We start from the raw sequence: 14797 nt of genomic DNA on the forward strand, positions 1-14797 counted from the left end.
GCGTCTAGGGGTTAGTCCGCGTTCCGCTGTAGCCATGCCGTTGTCTTCCCCCACGACGAAGGCTTCTAGTGGTTGTATTAAAATGATCAAGTATGCAACCAAGGAAAGCCATGTGTTAACAAGCCTAGCCATCAATATGCTTCGCATCTGACCAGGGTTAACCAAGTTAAGCCTCAGCCATTTTTTTCTAACGAAATGAAACTCCTTTCCGGACCCCCCCCCCCCCCCCCCCCCCCCTCGGCGCGCAGGCCTAAGGGAGCCCTACTCAGGAGCCTCGCAAACTAAGGTCAGGTGAAGATACATTGTCGCTTCACGGCCTCAGCCGCCAGACGGATGGCTTGCTGCTGTTGAGCGGGGTCCTCGCTCCGCAGCAAGGTCTCCCAGGCTTCTCTCTCTTCTATCATGTGTTCGGCGCCCTGGCTGGCAGCACATTCAAATACTATGTGGTCGAGAGTGCCCCTCTTCTCACAAATAATGCAATATTGGTCTTTCTCCTCTTTCGAGATTGTTATGGATACCCAGAAGGGGCTTATATGATTTCCCCCTTGTAATCCTCTCCACGCAATTGCCTCCTCGTTTCCGAGGGAAGGGTCGGGGGGCGGATATAGCCTCATGCTCAGCTTATATGTTCCGTGATCTCGTGGTATGAAATCAAGCTATCTTTCATGTCTGTGCAAGAGGGCTGCTCCACGGCCGCCCGGTGATAGCTCGGGCATGCTCGTGTACAGCCTCATTTCCTGATGTAGACTCGTGCGCTGGAATCCATATTATCTCAATATAACGTTCCATAGGCCTCGCCTCGAGGACGCGTTAGGCCTCTTCCGAGATTCTTGCTTTTACGGAGTTCCTGACTGCACTTTTGCTGTCACTTAAAATCATCGTGGCCTTGGTCCGACGCAAGCAAGCGCTATAGCCAACTCTTCGGCCGCGTTGGCATCTCTCGTGCGGCTCGAAGCCGCTACCGTTGGTACACCTGCCCCGTCCACGACCGCGGATACAGCCGCCCATGCTGTCCGCACGCCGCGTCTACATAAGTCACCAGGTCTGCCGGTCGCTCCCTCGTCTTCCTCTCGTAGGCCTTATCCCTGTGTTCTCCCCTTTCCTTGTTATACTCGGGGTGCATGTTCCGCGGCATAGGTGGGACGCATATCTGGGCTCTGATAACTGCCAAAATGTTTACCATTTTGTGCGTGCTACTTCCTGGCCGGATTCCTACCCATTCGAGTATTGTCCTGCCCGTTTCAGACGGGCCGAGCCGTTCTAATTGGGATATTCTCACCCCCTCTGCCAGGTCAACCCATCTATTGTGTACCCCCATTTTCTCAAGCAGCTCCGTCGACGTGCATATGGGAAGTCCCAGAGCTCGCTTGGCGCACTTCCTGAATATTGTGTCTATTTTCTCTATTTCCGCCTTGCTCATGTTTAGGTACGGCGTCGCATAGCAGATCCGACTTATTACGCACGCCTGCGACATTCTCAGGAGATTCCTTTCCCTTAGACCTCTCCCTTTTACCTCTACCCTTCAGAATATGCCTACCACTTGGTCTGCATATGCGGCTAATTTCTTTACGGTGTTGGTGTTGCCATTTTTGTTAATAAACATGCCTAGGATCATCATTCCCTCGACACCGAGCACTTCCATGCCTCCCACCATCACTTTAATTTCTACTTCTCGCTTCTTCCTGCCGTCGCTATTATACGCAAAGGGCTCTGATTTGTGCGGTGAGCACGCCAGGCCTCTTTCGGACGCGTAGTTCACCACGACGTCTGCTGCCCTTTGCAGACTGCACTCAATTTCCGCGTCGCTTCCGCTATTCATCCACATGTTTATGTCGTCCATGTGCCTGGTGAATTTTAGAACGGAGATCTTGTTAAGCATGGCAGGGAGACCTCTCATCGCTATGTTAAATAGACGGGGGACAGTACGGCTCCTTGCGGGGTACCTTTGCTGCCCAGCCTTATGCCGGGGGACTCTGCATCCTGGAATTTAATCACCGCCTTCCTCCCTCGAAGAAAGTCCTTGATGTATTCGCATGTTCTCTTGCCCACGTTTACCTCCTCCAGACCTCCGAGCATCGCCACATGTCAGACGTTGTCGAAGGCCTTCGTGCGGTCAAGACCTAGGGTCACCTTCGCCTCTTTTCTTGTTTATAATGTCATGTTTGAGTCTCAGCATTACATCCTGCGTGCTGAGCTTAGGTCTAAAACCCACCTCCTCTTGCGGCCACAGGTTTCCATCTTCCATGTATCTCGTTAACCTCGTTTGCACTACGTGCTCCATGAGTTTCCCCACGCACGACGTTAAGGAGATCGGTCTTAAACTTTCCAATTTTGGTTCCTTCCCCGGGTTGGGGAAAAGAACAACCTCTTCCTGTTTTCAGTCCTCATGCAATTTACCCTCCTTCCATACTTTGTTCATGTATCGCGCAATCGCCTCTATCGAGTCGTCGTCCAGGTTCCTGAGCATGACATTGGATATCTCATCTGGGCCAGGTGCCGAGCGAGTCTTTAGCACAGCGGTACCTGCTCTGATCTCCGCTACCATACTGTCACCGACTAGCTCTTCATTTTCCGCTCCTCCATATTCCGGCTGTCGTACCTCCGTCGCGTCCCCTATGTAAATATCCCTCAGCGTATCCATCAGCTGTTTGTCCGCCCTCTCGAAAGCGTGTCCCGCTTTCACCTGGTTAACGCTCGGGGAACATAGAAGTGGTAATGATAGGAATGATTACGGGACGCTAGTGAGCAAAGCATATTTCTGCTTAACATCTACAGCAACCCGAAGCAGACGATAACGAAATTCGGAACGATATTTAGAAAAGCCATCAGGCTACAACAACAACAACAAACTGGCCTGGCAGAGCCCGTCGGTGATCGTGGGGGACTTTAATCCCGCACACCAGGAATTGGGGTACGCGAGGCCAGATCCGAAGAGCAGACTTCTTAAAGGGTCAGTCTACTGAATTTTATCGACCATATTTTCTTTGGCAGCACCGACGACGCCTGAAGGCACCACTTTGACAGTTGCCTTGTCGACTACGCAGGTTCTTGGCGCAGCACTTCTGGATTTCCACGTCCCTCCACGTGTGGCGCACATCTGGACCGACGGGCCAACGCTGCTGCACGGTCATCACCGATAACCCTGATATCTACCTCGTCTGCTGGGTACCACGAGGGACTGTGACGTCACCGCTCGCCTATATAAACTCTGTGCTATCCCTGGACGCGCCATTTGGCAGCACCGACGACGCCTGAAGGCACCACTTTGACAGTTGCCTTGTCGACTACGCAGGTTCTTGGCGCAGCACTTCTGGATTTCCACGTCCCTCCACGTGTGGCGCACATCTGGACCGACGGGCCAACGCTGCTGCACGGTCATCACCGATAACCCTGATATCTACCTCGTCTGCTGGGTACCACGAGGGACTGTGACGTCACCGCTCGCCTATATAAACTCTGTGCTATCCCTGGACGCGCCATTTGGCAGCACCGACGACGCCTGAAGGCACCACTTTGACAGTTGCCTTGTCGACTACGCAGGTTAGTTGCAGTCTGTTTGTTGTTGGTTTTTTTTTTTTTTTTTTAGTAAGGGCGTCGTTGCTGCTGCTGAAGTGTTGTTGCATTGCCGTTACATTGACTTCTTTGAAATTGTTTGTCGATTCTTGTTCGCGGTAGCTCTTCTATCAGGAGGACCTGTCTAGAATGGGAAAGGGCTCTAATTCATCTGAAAAGGGCGCCCGGAGCGACAGTCGGGAGGAGAGGGCTGAGATGAGAGAAATGGTCAAAAGTATGGAGTATATTAATAAGGATCTTGAGCAATTCATAAAAGACTTGGGGGAGGTCCTTGCCGAAAATAAACAGCTTAAGAAGGAAAATGAGCGCCTTCGGAAGAAGTGTGAGGAAAATGAGAAACGCATAAAAGATCTCGAAAAAATGTTTGTTCACAACGACCAGTACTCTCGGAAATGCAACCTTGAGATCAAAGGTGTAATCCAAACAGAGACGGAGGATGTTGTCGAGCTTGTTAGTAAAATTGGCACTGCTGTCGGCGAACCTGTCTCGCCTTCAGATATTGAGGCCTGCCATCGTGTGTCAGCGCGGAATGCTCGACAGAGCGACATTGTTGAGCTGAGCGAAAATCAAGAAACAAAAAAGTTCGCTGCGAGCAATATTGTTGTGCAGTTCAGAAGTCGCCAGAAACGTGACCAAGTTCTAGAAAAATCAAGGAAGAAGCGCATCACTAACGAAAGTCTAGGATTGTTTGACAGCCGTGCTGACGGTACAGATAGCTCTGCAAGCAGCCCTCCAGTGTTCGTCAACGAACACTTGTGTCCAAGCCTAAAAAAGCTGCTGTCATCGGCCATTGCACGTAAGAAAGCATGTGAATGGCGGTTCGTGTGGACACGCAATGGCAAAATATTGGCACGGAAAACTGAGGGTAGCGACGTTGTTCACATTGAGTCTGTGGACGACCTTACTAAGATCTCCTGAATGGTTTTGTTAATGAAGCGGTGCGAATTGCAGCTACCATGAAATGTTCAGTCTTTCTGATGTCTTATATCAGCAGTTTGTTGAACCTAGAACAGCTAAACTGTGCTCATCTGCAAAAAGCACAGTATCCTTTATTCACCTTAACATCCGTTCTCTGGCAAAAAAACACGATGAATTTGCTCTTTTCATTGATCAGTTTTCTTTCCGATTTAATGTTATCATGCTAACTGAAACTTGGTGCACAACGAGCAACTGTGCGCCTTTGCTACCTGGTTATAATAATTTTTTTATCAATCGAACCGACAAGCGTGGTGGCGGCGTTGGCATGTACATTTCTGACAGTTTATCAAGTGAGAAGGTGTCCCAGTTTACCGATATCACCAAACATTATGAAGCACTTTGTTTGCAACAAGAGAGCACTCTTTTCGCTGTCGTATACCGACCTCCTTCAGGCGATGTTAAAAGATTCATGGACTTTGTGGATAACCTACTCGAATACGCATCCTTCGAACGATTGCGGCTAGTTCTTGGTGGAGATTTTAATATTAATGTTACTGCAGGTAATACCTCTTCTACTGAACTGAACAACAAACTTGCAGCCTGTGGGTTTCAAAACGTCATTAAAACACCAACGCGTGTCACATCAACAACTGCATCGGTTTTGGACCTATTGATTACGAACAGCAACACACCAGTAACCGCAGCCGGAACCGTCAATTGCAGCCTGAGTGATCATTGTCCTGTTTTTATGGCTTATTCAGACGTCGCTGTGGGTCGCAAACCTTCTCGTTCAAAGTTCATTTTTCAATCTATAAATGAAAGCAGTCTCGATGATTTTAGGAACAAAATTATTAGCACTGACTGGTCTGAGGTTTTTGCAGAAAGTACTGCAGATAAAGCATACGACACTTTTATGACTATTTTTTCTGCCCATTACAAGGCATGCTTCAAACTGAAATGTGTTAGGCAGCGTCGATCGATAAGGAAACCTTGGATCGGCATCGAGCAGGTAAAAATGATTGAAGATAAAAATAAGCTTTTCGCTCTGTTCTTAAAAACGCGTAAGCCTTCCATATTTGCAGAGTTCAAGAAACTACGCAATCGAATCACATCAGAACTAAGGAAAGCCAAAGTGCAGTACTTTCAGCAGCTGATTCAGGATGCCTCGACATCTCGTCCTGATCGGATCTGGAAGATTGTGAACGACGCACTCGGCCTGCGTACAGCTGCGCCTAATCAGTTTCAGATGACTGTCGAAGGTCAACTGCTTACTGAAGGTGCTCTAGCAGAGCATTTCAACACCCACTACATAACTGCCATGACTAACAATGCTGCTCCTTCTATAACGTCTTGCGTCCTTGACGACAACCTCTTGAACACTGTTTTTATGGTGCCAACTAATACAGCTGAGGTTTACAACATATTTACGTCACTAAAGAACAGTAAAAGCCTTGACATAGATAATATCCAGGTCCGACCGGTCAAATACGTCCTCGACGTCATCTGTCCAGCCCTCGTACACATTTATAACCTTGCTTTGGAGACGGGTTTTTTTCCACTAAACATGAAACGCGCAAAAGTTTCAGTTATATATAAAGGCGGCGACAAAAATGATGCTGCCAACTACCGACCAGTGTCAGTTCTCCCAGTGTTTTCAAAAGGTCTTGAAAAAGTTATTCTGTCTCGTCTCGACCCCTTTTTTACCAAGCATAAACTTCTTTCTGAATGTCAGCATGGGTTCAGAAAAGGGTGCTCTACCGAGTCTGCCCTTTTGATTCAAAAGGAATTGATACTCAAAAACATGGATGCAAATAAACTAACGCTTGGGGTGTTTGTAGATTATAGCAAAGCTTTCGACTGCCTCAACCATACTGTTCTCCTTGATAAACTCTATCACTATGGCATTCGGGGCATACCCCATTCACTCTTAAAGTCATACCTTGCAACACGCATGCAGTCTGTAGTTATCGATGGCAGTCTGTCGTCCTTTAAAGAAATACCATGCGGCGTCCCTCAAGGCAGCGTTTTGGGACCGTTTTTGTTTAATATCTATGTGAACGATGTGGTTCGTATTGATAAGCATGTCAAGTTTGTTTTGTACGCTGATGATACCAGCTTGTTTTTCACATCAGATAATAGTTTTCACCTACTGCATACCGCTAATGAAACTCTCTGCAAATTGCTTGATTGGTCGAGCAAAAACTGTTTAAGAATAAATCCTAAAAAATCAAAAGCCATTCTGTTTGCTTCAAAAAACAAACCAGTAAGTTTGATTGGCGGGCTCCGCTTGGGCAGCTCTACAATCGATATAGTCAAAGAGCACAAGGTTTTAGGAGTGGTACTATCGCACCGTATGACTTGGGATGCGCATATACAGCAACTGGTGAAAAAACTCTCTTCCGCTGTTGGCTTAATACGTCGATCTCGAGATATTTTTCCAACTAACATTAAACTTCAAGTTTTTCACTCCGTCTTTCGGTCCCACATTAACTACTGCACGTTAATTTGGGCCACGACTACTAAAAAAAACATAACTATACTACATAGGCTCGAAAAGAAAGCTGTTCGTTGCATTGCTAATGTTTCATACTTTCACCACACTCATGACCTCTTTACTCAGTTCAAGTTGGTCAGTATACAACAGATTTACGATTACCGTCTACTATACCTGCTGTACTTCTCAAGTGTATCTTACCAGCAGTTCCTGAAGGAGCTGTGTACTCTTACTTTGCAAACTCGCACATATCGAACCAGAGCGTCTGAGGAATGGTTTGTACCGCGGCCACGCACTAATTATCTTCTGCAAACATTAACGTACAACGTACCATTTCTATTAAACAAGATTAAAACACAATTTTCTGGTTCCATTGCCCTAACGCGCACCGCATTGCGCAGCATGTTTGTTTCTGGGCAATTTTCTAAGACTGTTTTATGATTTTGAGTGGTAATTGTGAAATTGGGCATACAGAGTGAGTGTGTGTGTTTGCCTTCTCATCGGGATCTCATGTGTAAAACGCTTTATGGTACTAATTTTTATTCGTTTGTTGCGTAGTTTTATTGTAGGGCACATTGTTCTTTTGTGGCGTAGTTAAGTTGATGAATGAAGTCCGTGTATTCCATTACAATATTCACTTGCATTTTAACTATTGTACTCAGTAAGTAAGACAATGTATGTATTCTGTTGCACATTTCATTTGTATTTGAATTATTGAAGTGTATATGAAGTCGCTGCTGCCAAAATGGTTCCCTGACCTAGTCAAGCTGTCCTCACAGCTTTTTGTCACGGAAGCCATCAACATTGTATCAATGTTGAAAATAAATTTTTGATTTGATTTGATTTGATAGCTCTTTACTCAAATTACCGTTTAGCCAGTTGTGGTGCCAAGTAGTGCGGTAGAACATTTTAAAATAGAATTTATAAATGTGGGAACACATCTGTATGAGATGGTAGTCTCATCTGGCAACCATCTGGATTTCCGCCGCGCGGCGACAAACATGGCGGCGCCCGTCGAAGCCGGACCTCTCCCTTCGGACTGAATTCTCGTTGTTGCTGCCTTTTTCAGTGCGTTCACTGGCCATAAATGGGGCGCCTGTCTTTCGCTTCGTCTCATCTCGCCTATAAGAAAGCATATAAGATATAAATTTGCTTTATTTTAATAATTAGAGTGACGATTCTGCCGCTCCTAGGCTTAAGTGGAGAGTCGGTTTGTTTACAGCAATGGTTCCCGTCCTGACGACCAGATGGCGCCACTATAGGCAGAGTTTATTTTTGCGTCTCTGCTAGCATACGCTGAACTAAAAGTGAATGTGCCTGCGTTTTGCGTACGTGTAACTATAAATATTCATGTGATTTATAAAAAAAGAGAGCGGTACGCCTTCTACAGTTTACTAGAACAAAACGTGCGTTTCTCTGACATTGGGGCATACAAATGGTACGTAGTATATTCACTTATGCTTCTACAAAAAAAGACTACCACTTTCTTGAACAAAATGAACGTTTGGGGTCGCCACCATGCTTTTTTACACGACTTTTAACGCCGAAATAATATATAAATTCCTGCTTAAACCGGGCGCAGACCCCTCGTTATTGATGTTATAGGGTGCCAACTACCAGAATATGCCATTATTTATACACTCATCTCAGTGAGTAGACTGACCCTTTAAGGAGTCGGAAGAGAGAGAGAAATAACATTTATTGACACCCGTCAAAAGGTTGACCCGGATCCGAGTCGCAGCTCGGTCCCAGCCATGTCCTCCCCCTTAACCGTCGACCGGAATCTCCTGGATCTCGGCAGCGGCCAGGGCGAGACGGATGACAGTGCGTTGTTCTTTTTCGTCCTCTTTCAGAAGCAGTGCCTCCCAGGACTCAGCAGTTCTGTAAGGCTCTCCAAAGCTAGGACATGTCCATATCATATGGACCATGTCCGCTATGCCCGCGCAACGCTTGCACCTGGGGCTGAAATCTCCGGGTGCCACTTACTATAGAGCTGCGGGTTCGGGAAAACTCCAGTTTGAAGCTTGCGCCACACGACCTCTTCGCTTTTAGTGAGTTGTCTATTCGGTTTTGGAAATGTCGCTCTGCCTAATTTGTAATGATTTAGAATTTCTTGGCATGTATTAAGAATCTCATCGAACCGTAGGGGCTCTTCATCTCGCGAGGGGGATGGGGTTGCGTATGAGACGCCCCTGGGATCCCGGAAGGTAGCTAGTCAGTCGGAAAACCTCGGACTAACCTTGCATACCGACCCGTGTGTGCCCACTAGAGTAGGCAGCAGAGTAAGCAGAGAAATCGCGCCGGTCCTCACCTTCAGTAAGAATGCAGGCAGAGTAGAATGGGCGAACACCAGGGAGAATGTGGGCAGTGACCACTTCATCGTAGCCAAGAAGCTTGGAGGAGGAGTCAAGCTGCGGAAACTCAAACGGGCGAGGATCGGGGAGTGGGAAAGATCCCGGGCGATTCGCAGAAGCTAGAAAGCTAAGGAAATTGGTGACACAGAAGACTGGGCAGAACAATTGAGGGAAGATGCCAGGGATGGTAAAGAGGTAGCCGAAGGGGAAGGTGCACCGGAGATAAGACACAACAAGCTAATGAGCATGTGGAAGGAGAAGGAAAGGCTCGAGAAGAGACTGAGACCTCAAAAATGGAACAGAAATCTAAGGCTTTCGCTAGCAAGGCACACCAAGAAAATGGAAACGTATGCCATAAAACTAAACGAGCAAAATTGGTACGGCAGGTGCGACGAGATAGAAAGGGGCATGAGCCTAGCTAAGACGTGGAATATACTGAGGCATCACCTCGAGCTCGCAAAATCCAAATATTAATTAGTCATTAATTATGTGTGACCTCATCCAGTGGTGGTCACCAGTGCCACAGAGATAGTCAAATTAGTGCGGTAAACGCTTCCGCCTCTACGCTCTTTAGAGAGTCAAAGTGCCCCTGAATTTTTGCCGACAATCCTTTTTCTTTAGTTCATCACCTACTGACCAGCTGCCCGAACCTGAAACATTTGTATGGTTGCTGTGGGTGGAACAAATGTGCAGACGGCAACAAAAGTTTAGGGGACGCATCGTCTTAGAAAAAAAATTTCACATTACACGGCTTACACACCCCTAAGCTTAGTACTGCTACCAGTGTATGGAGCCTGTTCTATACCGGCATGGACAACGGGAGATTTTATTTATTTATTTATTTATTTATTTATTTATTTATTTATTTATTTATTTATTTATTTATTTATTTATTTATTTATTTATTTATTTATTTAACCATACTGCAGGCATTACTATGCCTAAATAGCTGGCTGCTCACGCACATCCAATAAACGTTTCCACCGCACTCTTTTTACTCCGTTTCATACATAGCACGAAACGCTGCGAAAGTTACGAATAAGTGCATTTCACGCAGATCGGGAGATATTTTTTTTTTTTAGCGTACATTCACGAACACTGGTCAAACGAAGTTTTCAAATCTATTTTGTTTAGAGCGCGCCTGCTCGCACAGGCTAAGTCCGACCCCAAAACGCAGTACGCCATAAAACCAAGTGAACACAAGCATATTTGGTTGTGACAGATTTCTAGTATCATGACAGGAACCCCCTGGAATTCCTTTTACCTCTTGCCACGTTTTCGTCCTGCGAATCATCGAAACTTTAAGCAACAAGAATGGTACGGGTTGGTACGATACGTGGTTTGACAGGCGAGTTGGTCCTACTCAATCAGCGCCCATAAACTAGTTCACACAGAGCGAAAATTACAGCCAGAGGACCCCAACACTGAGCGCCTAACACCTCCGACCGTGATTTTCAGTGCTACTACATCGTTAAACACCGCGCTTAGTTGTCGTCCATATACTCACCGGAGTTTCCAAAAGGATGATTGACACGTGGCGCTGCAATATGGTTTCGCGAACGTACTAATACCGCAGCCTCCGTAGCGTTGCCTGCTGCTGTACGAAACGGGGTATACAGTCGTCTCAAAGGAGGCGTCGGAGTAGGCTTAATCATTAGTCTGTACCAGTTTGCCACCATCGGCGCCCCTGTCGTTTTGCAAACACAGAGCGGGGCTGACTCAAGAGAGCTAAACTGCATAACATTCTTCGCATCCCTTGAGTTGGTGCCGGTACAGAGACGGAGGGATGAATATACATCAACTTTATTTAAATCACGCCGCTCAAGCGCCGATGTCTACGTCTCAGTCCAGCCACACCAGAAGCACAGCAGGGTCAGGTGGCTTGTAACAGCATTTCTTATCCCTTTCTGCCACTTTTTCCGGTTTGTGTCGAAGAGGCACGGTAGTGAGAGGCGCCTGATGCGTGTATCGATGTGCCGGAAAGGAATGCCTGCGTAGAATACCAAAATTCCAGTCCACTGCTCAGAGAGTCAGATGACTCATTCCTTTACGAAGCAAGAAAACCATTTTGCAAACTCAACAGCGCATCCAGTGGTGGTGGTACAATCAAGCAATTAGGTCCTTCTATTCAGCAACTATCAGAAGCGTGATCAAGAAGAAAGAATGTTTCCGTATGATCATGGGAAAAAAAACTTTTCCAGACCACTGCGGCGACCCGCACTGGAGCACTGTGAAACCAAAACGCCCACATACAAAATCGACGCCCGTGGCTGTTCTAACGACCATCTATTATATCGACGTCCATCACTATTTTGACGTCTAAGTTTATTTTTTCGCGTTTTTTCGTTTTTGATTAATCAACAAACTAAAGCTCGTCAACCAAATTTTCTCCATGGAAACATCTTATCACGCACTATCTGTCGCAATCCCACTTTCACGAATTTATCTCAGGAGAACGACGTAATCGTGCATACAAATTTGCGGACACTTTCTTGCTGTCGCCGCAGAGGCATATAATGCTTTCGCATTAATGAAGAAATCAAATGAACGTCCTTCGTGACCATCTTTATTGCACGCTTAATAAGTGTGATTCACTCATCAACAGTAGTGTTTGTACCTTTACAGGGTAATAAAGCCGCTGTTTTCATTCATTTCAGCGCAGACGCAAAGCAGCCCGCACGTCCTACCTAAAAGTCCCATCTAAACGCGACGAGCCTTCAAGGCTATTATTCCCAGCTACAACAATAATTTCAATATTGTACTTGAAAATTAATTCCAAGGCTCTTTCTGGCCACCTTCACGCTTGACCGGCAGTACAAGGTGAATATTTCTTGAAAAAGTTAGGATCACAAAATGAACTTAGATAACTGTTTTCAAAGTCACTGGAATAAAAGCCGCGAATAAATAACTGTTAGGTGATCCTCGATGAATCGTTTGAATGCGTTTGCAGCCAAACATTTGGTTATATCTGTGGTTGACACCCTAAGTTCGTTATAACTGATGTGATACTGTAAGGTTTGTTATATCCGGGATTAACACACCAACAGGTGCGGACACGAAAGTTCAGTATATGCGAGGTTAACACACTAGAGTTCTTTATATCCGAGGTGGCATGCCAAGGTGCATTATATCCGAGGGAGTACATGTCAATGTTGTTCCTAAAGCCCAGTGGGGAGGTTTCCACCTGCCACTGGCTGATGACAGACGGTGGTCGCCAATTCTGCTCACACTGACCACTCTAATGCTAACGCATTAAAATCGAGAAAGGTTTAGGTTTATTGGCGTTTAACGTCCCAAAGCAACTCAGGCTGCGAGGGACGCGGTAGTGAAGGGCTCCGGAAATTTCGACCACTTCGGGTTCTTTAACGTGCACTGCGATCGCACAGTACACGGGCCTCTAGAATTTCGGCTCCGTCCAAATTCGACCGCCGAGGCCGGGATCGAACCCCCGTCTTTCGGGTCAGCAGCCGAGCGCCGTAACTACTGAGCCACCGCGGCGGAGCAATGACTTACGACAGTCACAGTGAGAGCTTAATGGTGGGTAGAAAAATTAATATGAAGAAACAGATTTGCAAAAGAACGGCCGTTTACAATCGGTAGCGAGGCGCTTGGGTTGGTAATGGAATACGTCTACTTAGGACATGAAGAGAAGGCAGATCCAGATGACGAGAGGAAAATAACTAGAGGTATAAGAATGGAGTAAGTGCATTTGGCCAGTTCTGCGAGATCATGAATGGAAGTTTACCAATATCCCTCAAGAGAGGAGTATGTAACAGCTGTATACTGCGGATACTCACCTAGGGGGCAGAAACCTGGAGGCTAACGAAAAGGGTTCAGGCTCAACCCGAGGACCAGGCAGAGAGCTATGGAAAGGAAAATGATAGGTGTAACGTTAAGCCATTCCTAAGAAACAGGGCATAGTTGGTCAGAGAATAAACGTGGGTTAATATCTTGGTCGAAATCAAAAAGAAGAAATGGGCATGGGCAGGATATTAAATGTGCAGACGAGATAACTGATTGTCGTTAAATATACACTAAAGAGGAATCTGAACTCGGCTTTTACCGCGGTAACTCGATATACGCGTTTCCAGCATTCTTAGGAACTTCCAATTACTGTCCTGCGTGGCTGGCTGATTTTCCTAATTGAAATATCGAATTAAACGCCCGGCTCCCGCCTTTGTTGAACTCACCGCAGAAGCTAGGAGCAGTCAACTGACGCGTGGAAATAAAAATGTGCTCGGAAATAAAAATGTGTGTGGACCTCTGCTTTCGCCCATCACTACGTATCACTCCGCCGATGGCAGAGTGGCAAGCCGCCACAAGAGTGGTTCAAAGGTTGGTTGACCCCTCCTATTGTCTAGGTGAGTTCAAAAAATGGCGGCAGTCGGGACGTTTTATCCGATTTAATTTAGGGAAATCGGCCGCACAGGACAATCATTCGAAGTTTCTAAAAATGTTCGGAACATGTAGGTCGAGTTCTCGCGGCAAAAAGACGAGTTCAGATTTCCTGTTTAGTGCACCTCTAAGGGTAACAGACTGGATACCAAGAGAAGGCAAGCGTGGGGATAAGGGGGGCCGCACCTGGCACAGCACAGGTTTAATTGGAGAGGTATGGGAGAGGCCTCCTTCCTCCAGTGGACGTAGCCAGGATCACGATTTTGAACTATTCATTCGGGTGTCACTAATTATCAATTACTGCATACTTTCTATGAATGTTAATTTTTCTTGGTTAATAGCCAGTAGCTATTTTTCTATTTTAACTTATCAGCACTTATTGCCTACCAATTATCTTTTAGGTATCGTTGGCTATCATCTATTAACTGTCATTTATTGACCAGCTTCAGCTATCTGACTATCCACTGGCTGACCCTGTGACGACACAAGGTTTTGAGTCGCCACTTAGGTGTCCGCGCTGCGTTCGTGGCTCAGTGGGACATCGAATGCTTCCTCATTAGCGGATGCAAAGCAGGAACGGGACAGCCGGAACAAAGTATAAAAACTGTGCAACCATATGCAATTGCAGTCATAGTAAAGTGAAAAAAACAAAACACGCAGCTTCCTCACCCAGCGCTTGCCTGAGGCGCAGCACGGCCGATGCGGAGGGAGCGCACGCCGGCTGCTGCCCATTCATGGTGCTACCCGGGCGGTGCACTGGCTGTAGAGCCTTGGCTCAGCAGTGGACAGAGGTTCGCTCTTCGTATAGCCTGCTCTTCTCACCTATGGTGGACACGGTGGCCATTTTCAGCCTCTGCCTGAAACATGGAGGCACGCGCAAACAAACGCTCGCACGCAACCGTATGAAGAATCGCGTATGTATGGCTCAGTTAGGCAGCCTGATACGTAGACTCACAGACGTGCACTGTCATTTAAAGAAGTAATTTGGTTAATCTTACCCCAGGTACCGGTATTTGATCTAAGTCGATCGCTGGCTGAACATAAATTCATTCCTTCTAGAACC

At 46.5% G+C, this 14797-nt stretch overlaps 1 protein-coding gene and 1 pseudogene across 3 annotated transcripts in view; both read right to left on the reverse strand.

The window, feature by feature from the left end:
* Positions 1-287: 287 nt before the first annotated feature.
* Positions 288-1474, reverse strand: LOC149348809 (uncharacterized; annotated as a pseudogene).
* A 9704-nt stretch (positions 1475-11178) lies between these two features.
* Positions 11179-14797, reverse strand: part of LOC149348810 (uncharacterized) — a 70397-nt gene continuing 66778 nt past the window's right edge. For 2 of the 3 annotated variants that reach the window (XM_089588365.1, XM_089588362.1), the window contains 3 exons: positions 14404-14591; positions 13137-13202; positions 11179-11329 (listed from right to left, as the gene is read on the reverse strand). The gene's annotated coding sequence lies outside the window, so the exon portion shown is untranslated. The remainder of the gene's footprint in view (positions 11330-13136; positions 13203-14403; positions 14592-14797) is intronic. The other variant, XM_089588363.1, reaches the window with a different exon arrangement.

The sequence above is a fragment of the Amblyomma mixtum genome, chromosome 4 (genome assembly GCF_055824585.1).
Source record: "Amblyomma mixtum isolate Tamu chromosome 4, ASM5582458v1, whole genome shotgun sequence".
NCBI classification, from domain to species: domain Eukaryota; kingdom Metazoa; phylum Arthropoda; class Arachnida; order Ixodida; family Ixodidae; genus Amblyomma; species Amblyomma mixtum.